A 12,083-nucleotide genomic window follows, 5' to 3' on the forward strand; every position below is an offset into this window, starting at 1 on the left:
ATGTGCGCGCGCGCCTTGTGTAATTTTTAAGTCATCACAATGCCTGCACCAGCTTGCATGCTTCCTTGCCACTGTTAGTTCCGCGGATTGCCCTAAGAAATGGGATGCATGCATGCGTTAGTGTGGTGCAAGCTGTTTGTTTCTGGTTTTAGAGTTCCCTTTTTCTGGTTAATCTGCAATCTCAAGCCGTTCTAGACCATGGGTAGATGAGGAAAGGGGGAGACTTTGGCTGTGAAAGAGATAGAGAGAGAGAGAGAGAGAGAGAGAGAAAAGGGGAGATGTTTGGTTGCTTTCCTTATCATATCCTCGATTCATTATTTTGTTAAAATTCTGAGACTTTGGCAGGGAACCCCAAAATTTCTTTTCGGAGATAGAACGGCTACGGGTTGGAATAAGTCTCGAGTGGAAAAAAAAGAGATGGCTTGTCCAAATGAGCTTGAGATGTGACCAAAAACAAAATCTTGGCTGCATTGACTTCATTAATTGGAATATACATTCCCTGACTTTGGCAACCGGAAAGACTACTTCAGTAGGAGCATAGAAACGTACCGACCTCAATTCGTTAATGGGTGCTTTTCTATGCAATCTTTGAAATAATGGGGCAAAAGATGAACGTTTTCAAACTATGGCCGACCTTTCCAATTGATATTGGGACATGGACAATGATATGAGCTTAAATTTTAAATTTGTAGGGAGTCTTTTGACATTGGAAACAACATATAAGTGTTTTATGAATGTATCTTAATTTTGAGATAGATTGATTGATAGTGCGCTGTTCAAATGTTTCATTAATCTTCCCCAATTTTAGGGAACACTCGCACCAATATTTCTAATAGCAAACAGCCCCTAAAGGATGGAGGACTAATAGTGCGTTATTTTGTTGATGATTTTTTTGTCCTTGCCCAAAAGGATGAGTATTCTAATAGTAATGAGATGATGAAGAATTTTTGCTTGATCTTGATCTTGCTCGTTGCACCTTTTTTCTTAGCGCAATTGCATTCTAGAAGTTTTATCTTTTGGCTTTTCTTTGAGAATTTTAGGCTTAATTAACGTTGTGATTTTCCTGATCGAGAAGGCAGGATTGTATTCTTATGATCACCCTTTGGACCATTGAATTTGTTTTTCCTTGTGAGATCTTATTTGTATAAATAGACTAATTCTAGAAGAGATGAGATTCCTCGGTTAATTTGGAGCACTGAAACCACATCCTTTCAGCTAAATTTTGAAACAGAAAAAATAAAGTGTTCGATTTTAGGGCGCAAATTGCCCAATTTTTTCCTATTTACGTTTAATCAGATCATCGAACAATCTATATCATCATAATCATTTCTGTCTTTGTACCGACTCTCAAAAAACCTCGCATCACATGCACATATGTATACATATAAAAAATTAGGAAGGCAATGGATCGTATTCAGATCTGATATCAAACGAAATCATCACAAAAAATTAAAGACTGATGAGGGAAAAAAATTAAACCCAGATTAAAGAATCGGATCATATTCAGATCTAAGAAATGGTGTCCGATCACGTTTAGATCTGACTTCATGAGTTTCAAATAGTTTACTTGTTGAATTTGGATTCGTTTTCTGTTTACAAATAAAATATTTTATATCCAATATCCATATATTTGGAATGTGCGGTCTTCACATTATCACAATGTGGTTTGGATTTGGTTGTATATTAAAAGTTGGATTTGGCTTTGGATGTGAAAACAAAAATTGGATTCAGATCTTGTGAATTTAAAACTCAGATTCGGATATGGTATCGACGAGTCTGTGAACATCCAATTATATAAGTTGGACACGTAACTTATGGTAAATGGTATGCATGTAGATATACATTGTCCTCCCTAATGAAAACGAATTCATGTGGTCGATTAGGCAATTAAACACCAATAATGTATACCTTTTAAATAGTGAGGTTTTCATGCTTCTGAACCCCCTAATTTTTCTTTGCTGCTGAGACATCTTAGATATAGTTTTTTTTTCTTCTTCTTTTTCGGGCAGTTCGAAGGTGAACATCAAATGAAACAGACCCATTATTATTATTATTATTATTATTATTATTATTATTATTATTATTATTATTATTACTATTACTATTACTATCACTATTACTATTACTATTAGAAGAAGCAAGACCCCATGGAATCACCCATTTAGCTAAAGCGATAATAGGCATACTCTTTTCCGTCTCAAGGGGCATAGTATTGCTGGTCGAAATGGGGTGTGTAGACGACCCATTTTTGTTTTGATTCCAGTGAGTGCTACTGCTACTCCTTTAAACTGCAAAGGTGGGGGTGATTCGTTAAGTTGAATGCAACCTACTACTACTCATCTATGGCATATGTCATGGTGCAACCCAAATCTTAAAGACAAAGGGAATGAGGAGGGCGTTAATGCTTCATTTTAAGGAAGTGGGGTTGTCAACCTCCTACTCAGCTGAAAGGACGCTCTTTTCAAGGAAAAAAATAATGAAGCTTAGTTTCTTTTTGCTTAAGCCAACATAATCGGGTGCACAACATTCCATCTCGAGTATGACACAAGTGAAGAAAATGGCATTCTTCTTTTAGATTTGACAGACTCACAAGACTGTGTATGTTTGTGTGTTGGGTACAAATGACATGGAGGTAGTATCTCATTCTCTGCATTCAGACGACATGGATGTAACAGATTGGTTTGCATAGACTTTAAAAAAGAACCAGTGAAAAGAAAGGTTTGTGCTATTTTAATGTATGTTCTTAGAACATAGTTTCAAGTTTTTGTTTCAATCATATGATTAAGTTCAATATTTAATTGATAAAGCTAAAAAAACATTTTTATTAGCAGTATATTTGTTAAAATTAAAGCATAATATTTTTAATTAATGTCTACTCAAAAGATGTTAATGTTCTTATTTTGATACACCCTCAAATTGGTCAGCTTAGTAGAAGGAAAATGATCACTATTGGGCACCCAAGCTTTGAAGGGTGTACTGTAACTGGTCAGATTGATGGGCTAATAAAAGTCCAGTTGTTGGTTTGATTTCTATCCGCACTTCTCTTCTGAGCTGCAAATGGTAGATGTGTAACATTCAGTTGATGGATGTATCATTCCCCGCCTAAGTCCCTTAGCATTTTGGATGCTAAGAGCAAGGGGAAAATGGGATGAGTTTCAGCCTCTTTGAAATATATGTCCCCTATGCACTATGAGGCGTGCAGTCAGCATCTCAGCCCCATTTGTAGCTTGGGCAAGTTAAATCAAGATGTACTTTTGTGGGGAGGGTGGTTCATTCTAACCTCTAAGAATTTTCTCATTGTTCCCTGTTCGTAGATTTCTAAAAAGAAAAAAGAGTTGCCCAATATGAAACTTAAAAAAAACAAAAAATTAATGAAAAGAACAAACTGGTGAAAGATCTCCTGATTGATTGCAATCACATTAACTTCAATTCGAAGATAAGAAACATTATGAAACAAAGTGTAGAATTTTTCTTTTTTCCTTTCTTTCTTTCCCCTTATAACTTTCTATGGAAGGCATTTTATAGTTAAAAAAGGCGGGCAACCGGAATGCGTGGATCTAGACGTAGAAGGTTCTTCAGTCTTCAGTGCTTCATTCCTTAAATATTTATAATACATCTCTTTCTTGATCTTTCAAGTTTAAATGAATTGTACAATCAGTCAAATCACGAGACTTGAACTCACTCGATTAAGCTCGAGCTTAACTAAAAACTCAAGCTTATAAATGAATCAAGTTCATGTTACATCGAATAAAGTCAAGTAAGCTTGTTTAATCTTTCTTGTTTTTTTTACCGATATTGTTCGCAAGAAAACATTGAAATTAAGAACCTTCACCATTCGGCGATCCTCATGTTTCCAGACCTCATACTCTATATAATTAATTTACTCCTACTGTTCGAAACTTGGAGTTGCTTGTTTGGCTGTTCTGTCTCAATGGGAGGTTCTATTTTTGGGACAAAGGTTCCCGTCTTCCTATCCTTCTCCCCGACCAGTCACATGGTGGCGCCATTTCATGGGCTCCACAGCAGCATGTGATCGGTGAGGAATATTTAGAAGATGAGAGGCAGGAGCTGAACCATACATGGGGATATTAATGCTGCTACCGTTTGAGGGTCCATGAGAAAAGTTCGAACCGACTGAACAGTTTGCAAGAGAAGTTTTCATGATATTAAAAATGGTTTACCCGATTGAACCTACCTACATTATTACGTGCATATGTACTCATGTTAGCAGCAGGTAGACAAGTTATTTGAAGGGACAAGATTCTTAAATACTGAAACTTAATGCTCATAGGAATCAAACTGCCAACAGGTTGACTCATACGACTGCTTGACCAGATATGCTAAGCCCTTTGAGATGCAGCTATGCGAAGGTGCAGCAGCTGCAGCTGCTTGCGATGAGCCACTGATTTTCCACCGAGTCATGCAGCCCCATTTATATGGGCTGTCGGTAGGCGGATCCAAGCTCTTACAACTGTACTTCGTTTCAGCTGAAAAATAAAATTGATCAATTTTCACAGAAATGAACCAATTGCAAGTGTCAACGTTACGAAATTTAAGTTTCAAACTTTTGACTTAGTTTTCTTACTTTTGACTAAAGTTCAAGATTTGCAAACCTACTAACCATGGACCATAATGAGCTGATCTCCTCAAGTGTTAGGGTCATATCAATGTCGGAGAATTGTGGAGCTTGATACCATTCTGATAATCATCTCTTGTTTGATACAGTTTTCGTTTCAAGCTCCTACGGCAACTACTCCTTGTGATGTAAAAAGAAGCGCATAATTGTAAGTTAAAGCATAGCGGAAGAATTACTCTCAAACACAAACGCATACCTTGTATCTTGAGAAGATATGAGGAAAATGTGGGAGTTTCTACTCTTAGTGGGTTAGTAAAATGAAATACTTATCCTACTCACCCAAAAAAGACCTAATTACTGCTATATAAATAACAAGAACGGATGTGCAGAGCCGCTTGAATGCAAGCGTGCGCACCATGGAGATTGAGAATGAAGAATGCAGACTGTAGAATGGGAGTTGAAAGTGGCACTTAAAGAAGAGAAAATGCCGGCCGGCAAGTGGGGTCGGATGAAGGAATTGCAGGAGGGAAGGTGTTAGGTGTCTAATTGGTACTTTGTCAGAGGCAAAAGATTGCACCGTATTGCATGGACGGTGCCTCACCTGCCATTTTCTGGACCCACCTCTCTGCTGCAGCAAGATCACGACAAATCCATTGATGGAAACGACTCGCAGATATTTTTTTCCCGTGATGAATATTGCTTGCTTGATGTATAATTACATGTATATGTATACATAACCAGTACTCGCATGCCTAAAGTCCACCTGCGTGTTATAGCCATGTTCAAATTTTGAATAGTAATATCATGATGGCATTGAAAAATGTTAAGCTTAGTAATAAGGATGCCATTATCCATTATGGAGAGAGATCAGGGTGCTCTTTGGTTTATGAACTAATTTCTTGTGGCAATTTATGTTTAAAACGATTGATTTGATGATATTGAAAAGTTTTGATCATGTGATTAAAGTTTGTGCACGTCATTCACTTTTAAATTTAATTTGTTCGGTTCATGAGAATCGAAACTCGCAGCGAATATACAAATATAATCCACTTTAACATGTGAAAGTAGTGCACATTGGACATTATTCAAGGGCCCGGGGGCGTTAAGTATTATGTTTTAAAGTCCGAATGATATCCATCAAGCTATAGTAATTAAATATACAAATATCTTAACCTTTGTGCCGTTTTGCCACTAGAATCGCTTGACAGTGGTGTATTTTGATGGATGTAAAATTTTATATAAATCTAATATCAACGCCATTGGATATCATGGTCAGTTTACTTGTATATAATGAGCAAAAATGTAAATAATATGTAAATAAGCAAATTAATGACGTCAAGGCACTAAGCAGCCACCAAACCTGTAAAGATTTGCGTAGGTCTGTATTTGGACATTTGTCTACACAAGCGTGTATATACGCCGGTCATAATATAAACTAATCATATTTGTATGAAATATTTACTTTCTTTTAGCATATTAAAGTGGAAGCTAACCTACAATTTTAATTTGTGTACTATTCCCTACCTCAAGGTTCATGAATAAAGTGCCTATGACGTGCACGCACGCGCGCACACACACACACATATAACGTTGATTGTAAGTTTCCCGAATGTTCAGATTTACCCTAGCTAGCTAGCTAGATAGGTGAATCTAGGCATTGGATTTTTATGCAAATGGATGGACTAAGTGAAACTCTACCTTTTTGGTTTTAATGATAAGGATTTTTTTTTATCACAAAGAGTTTTAGTTCGACTTGGTCTTTGCTTCCAAAAGTGTCACTGGTTATGAAAAGAACATGTCATCATACGGTCGATCATGATACAGACACTTTGTATCTCGGTCAAAGGTCGGCTAGCTGCCGATCCTTCCTTCTTTCAAATTTTCTTTTCCTTTTACCCATGACCTCCCACTGAACCAATATGTGACTCCAAAATTAGGGTTTCAAACACCTCAGATCCATGGATCCCCGGCATGAATATCACATCCAAAGTTGATCGAGTCAAAAACACATCTAATACAGCCAGAAACGATAAAATCTTCTTTAAGAGATCCGCAATTTGCAGCTCTACTAAAAAATAATGCTAGAAAAATACTCAATTCGGGTCCTAAGTTCGACCGAAGATACCTCAAAGAAATTGAAGCCCCTTTCCCTTTTTCTTTTGCCCCTAGGGTCTAGTGTGGCATCGGTCTTAAGTTGAGGACTTAAATTAAACTTGAAGGCCCTAAGGCTAACTCTTGAGCAATATTATAGCAAAACCTCGTGACTCCCATGTGCCTATTTTTTTTTTGTAGATTTTACCAGCTTCAAGTTGGTATTTTTTAGGTATTTTTTACATTATATACATGTATAGAAGGAATCAAATGTACTAGATGTTGAATGTAATCGGATTATGAAAAAATTAAAAACGTGTTGCTAAAAGCACCATAAACCATTATTAAATATTTCATGAACTGTTGTCATACTACAGACCATCGCAATGTTGTTGCTTGCGGCGGCTGTTTTTAGGGCACGCAAACACGCGCACACCTCTCTCTCTCTTCCTCTTGGAACTGTCAGAAGTAAGGAGAAAAGGATAAAAAAAAAAGGGACTAAAAATACCCATATAGCTATATTGTTGAGTAAGAAACATATCTGACAGTACCCGTGCTTTTGCTTAAAATGAGGTCTAGTACAATAAAATATAGAAATTCACTTAAAATTATCACGTAATGTAAGAAACAAATGCGACCAATGATCTTTCCACATATTCTATGAAAATGATAGAGGGGCATCGTTATTGACTTTACAGTTTTTACACGTCTTAGAATGTAGACGCAACTAGTCCAAAATTGCAGGCTGATCATCGCCTCGTGGACTAGATCCTTTCATTTTTAGACAATAGAATTTGACAGTTATCTACGCCAACATTATGTGGACAGGCAACTAGATCTATTGTACTAATTTATTCAAAGCAATAAATTATACTATCCAAGTCTATAAGATCCACTAGTTCGTTAATATATATTTTTTAGTATAGTACAAAGAATATTATGTGGGCAGTCGATCAGTATGTCAGATGGCTATTACGTTTAAACTCATGTGCTTATCTTAAATAAAGTTTCTAACTGCGAAAATGAGGAAATCTCCATGAGTTCTTTAAATCGTCATATTCAATTCACAAGACTAGAAACTTTCATCCAAAACTTAAGTAGACATAACAGTTATATGGGCCTAAATATTTTTTGTTAATTTTCCCTTTTCCCCCTCATGCTTGGAGGAGAGCACCAAAGTGTTGTAGATAAGAAGCCATGCATATTATATCCTATTCTAGTGGTACTCTTTCTAAGAAAAGGCCCCTGGTTCACTGCTTCTAGCATGCCCGTCAGCAAGTGTATATTATCACGGCAGATGCAACTTGTGACAGAAGATGCATGCTTGAGCATTGAACTGTGTTACATCCTTCAAATCGGAGGCTTTGAATACGAATGAACAAATTGTCTATTATTCGGTTGTTCCACCTAATTCGAGATTTTGAAACTAAATAAAGTATTCTCTTGGAGCATTAGTTTTTTTATAATAGATCTTCTGGTGTTGAAAGGATGGATGAAAATGAAGATTCTTGTCTACGAATGAACAAATTGCTGTTTAACTAAGCTATTACAAATGGATTGGTAACTTTTGTATTTGCGAACTAACCTGAAAAAGTTGAGAAAGTTGTTGCTAATTGAGGAACCCGTACCCCATTTCTCGATCTTGGTAGTACATAGTTATCCCCCGCCTGCATCTGCTCATGAATGGATAAGTTGTTAGGTCTGGATCCCGTGAAATATTTGTTCATCAATTAAAGTGATTCTTATATATATATATATATATATATATATATAATGAAATATGTAAAGTAGGTTAATCCAAGCCCCAAGGCAAGCCAAAATCTTGAAAGCATAAGGATATAACGTTGGGGGTTTTACATGGAATGATGTTTCCCCTAACTTCCCTTCCTTAGTTCGCTGGTCTGTAAACCGCTAGAAGTTTGTCAAGGGACGTACCTGGCAATATATCTTCTCTAAGGTGTATCCGTGTTTCTGCAAATCTCAAAAGCCGGAAAGTGCAGGAAACTTAACGGAAATGGGTCGATGAAACTGAGCACAAAAAGGAAAAGGTAAAGGAAGGGAACAAAAGACCATGAGATAAGATGAACATGGTCACACTGGTAAACCATTCTTATTATGGGACTGGTTTTTTCAGGTTTCCTCCCTTGTTTAGGATCTACCAATCAAGTGGTGATAAATTTGTAGAGTTTGTATGAGTGTGTGTGTGTGTGTATATATATATATTGATTGGTAGAAGCCAGACCAAGGTCAGAGACAAAAAAGCAGAACCTTTAAATATAATATTTAAAGTTTTTTTTTTTAAATCTAACCATACCAATATGATCTAATAGGTTGATGCACAATATATATTAAGTTGATCATTTTTTAAGTTTTGATAGTGTTTTGTAATAAGCAAAAATGAATGACTCTAATAACATCAACATTCAAAGCATGTTTTCTATCAAAATAGTTTTTATAATATATATTAGGATGTTTATATTTTACCTAAAATAATTTCTTTAACAAAAAAATTAAAACGTCTGGTTTTTATCCCTAATCTAAGTGTCTTCTGATTTTTACCAATATACATGTGTGTGTGTGTGTGTTCATTTGTTGATTCATTTATAAATAAAGGTTTTGACTATTTAGGTAAAGTATTATTCCTAATGAAATGTAACCAAGTGCCCCAAGAATACTAGGTATTAGCACATCTAGACAGTGGGTGCGATCGAGTTCTTTGTTAAATATTCAAAAAGACCGATCCACCATTGTTTTAAAGTTTTTGTGTCTCTCCCTTCTAAAATCCTCCTCTCAAAAAAAGCATAGCTGGTCGAACAAGTGGGCCCATGAAAACTAGAGCAACCATAAGTTCATCTAGTCTCAATGCAGCTTTAAACATTATGGCAGGAGGAAGGAGGGGGGCCTTTGGCCCCTTTTTCAGGCGGTGGAGTCCCTTCCGTCGCCGAAAAGAGGCCTTCCAAGTTTTATCACAAGAGGGCTTAGGGGTTGGACCCATGCCAGCACAGACAGACTTCATCGTGTCTGGTGGTCTTGTCTTTTCTAAGAAGATTCCCACAACAAAGGTAAAAAAATTTGGGAATACTTATATACATATAAAGAGGATGCCATGTTTTTTAACTTTTTCGAAAAAACTCCTTTTGAATTAAAGTTTCAATTTTCAACAGAAGACTTCATGAACTCTCAACACAAGCCCTAAGACCATAAGAAAAGAGTGCGTACGACGAAGGCACAAATTTGTTTAGACTATAACAACGATCCCAAAGGTTTGACGCAAAGAGTACAAATTTGTGGAGCACTACTTTTTTTCCCATCTGTGGAATTTCACCGAGCTCGTAACTTGTAATTTGGATTCAAAGCAATTAACCTTTGGTATATACGATTGGATGCGATCTAGCTCGGTCGCTTGGTCACCTTCTCCATCATCAAGAATGCATCATTCCTTCTCTTCCACCGTCCGGCTCATGAGTCTTACGTACACATTCATTGCAGTGGTGATAGTAAGGGCGACGCATTCTCTAGTACATGGACATTCCTTCATGGTTTCTTCCAACCAGCTACAATCCCGCTGACCACTTACAGCAGTACTGAAAAAAGGTACAGGTTTTTGCACCAACATCATTAAAGAACCATATCTTTGACAGCCTAAGACAAGGTTCAACAGGCTGCTGATTTTATATATATATATATATATATATATATATATATATATATATATATATATAGAGAGAGAGAGAGAGAGAGAGAGAGAGAGAGTATATGACCTAACATATCTAGTGGTCCTGCTTAGAAAAATTTTCTAGCTTGACTCATGCTCCAACATTTCCAATAACAAAAAAAAAATTGTATGAATAGTATCGTTTAGTCTTACAACGGAGGCTTGCCATCCATGTGATGGAGGTACATGAGCCATCATTCTATGAATGATTCAATGCGAAAAGGAAAATACGTTAAAGAGAAACACTTTAGGAATATCAGGAATACTTGATCAGACTCACTGCGCATTACTTTGCTGAGATACCCAATTAATTTGCTAATCAATATAACCTCCTCTCTCATGGGTAGCGCTATCCTGAACCATCTTAAATTTTCTTTGAATTCACTCCTTGATTTTCTGTGTGTAAAGTAACTAAGGTTTGGAAATGGGACGAACTGATCTCTTGGTTTTATTTATGTCTATCCTGTACAGAAGTCATATTTTTGTTCAATGATGAGAGATCTGCATGTTATATATGATAATATATAAGCTTTGATCAGCTAACTCAGCTTCTACCTGCTCGATGGTTAAATGCTATTAAACATACTTTTGATATAAATATATTACAGTACTCTGTGCGCTGATGTTATTTGCTTGCAAAATCAAATGAAGTTCACATCACATCTTTGACAGAACGCATTTATTGTGTGAGATTATTCTGTTACTCAAATTTATGATGCCCACCAATTTTAAGTCAAACCTGTATTATTTATTATAAACAATGAGTCAACTACAACTCCGCTCATTTATTTATTTCATATCTTATTGCCATCGTCAACCTCACCTTGGTCCATCACAAGAATGCTCGAATACCCTTCAGCTAATTCATTAATCTCCCATGTAGACTCTCACATGGTTGAGCCAAGTGTCTCAGTTGACTTGACCACAAAGAGTCATCTCAGTGGTTTCAGTCCGTGCAAATTTAATTTGAATTTCCCCTAAAGGGAACTCTTTATAACAGTTCTTGCGAAGTAGAATACACTGAACTCATATAAAATAATATATACTCTGTGTTTTTACATGGGGAAGTGTGAAGTTCATAAATGAGGATACAACCAAAGAACTAAAGTTGTTGCTTGGATCGATGTTCTAAATTGGGCAGCTACTAAGATGAAAATTGGTTTAAAAAGTGAAAAAAAAAAAAAAGAGATTTCCAAGTTGGTCCAATAGACAAGAAAAATGTGAAGGCAAGAGAAGACAAAAATGTTTTCTTGTTGGATGCCTTTGTTTCTATATGAATATAATTTAGGATGTTATTTGGTATCATATAGGGGATGTGATGAGTAGGTGATTGAAAAGAATCAGGAGCATCTTGGAAGGCTTCCCTTTTCTTTCTTTACCAAACATACCTACTGGGACAGGCAGGTTAACTAGCCTGATTATGGGTTTAATTACTTGTGCCTGGATATGGAACAGCAATGCATTAGAGATCTGATCTTAATTGGATTCGAGATGCTTGAAATTGACAAAATCTTCAAACCAGATCTGGACCACGTATGTGCAGCGAATAATCTCTACCAAGCAATGAAATGCAACCATGTGTCGCATGGTGATAGGTCCTACCGACCCCGGGGACGTGGAAACTTGATTTGAAATAGGAGAAGCTAGTATTAATCAACTTGAGTCGAGAAATAAGTCTTTTTTAACTTCATTCGCCGACCA

The sequence above is a fragment of the Nymphaea colorata genome, chromosome 2 (assembly GCF_008831285.2).
Source record: "Nymphaea colorata isolate Beijing-Zhang1983 chromosome 2, ASM883128v2, whole genome shotgun sequence".
Lineage (NCBI taxonomy): Eukaryota > Viridiplantae > Streptophyta > Magnoliopsida > Nymphaeales > Nymphaeaceae > Nymphaea > Nymphaea colorata.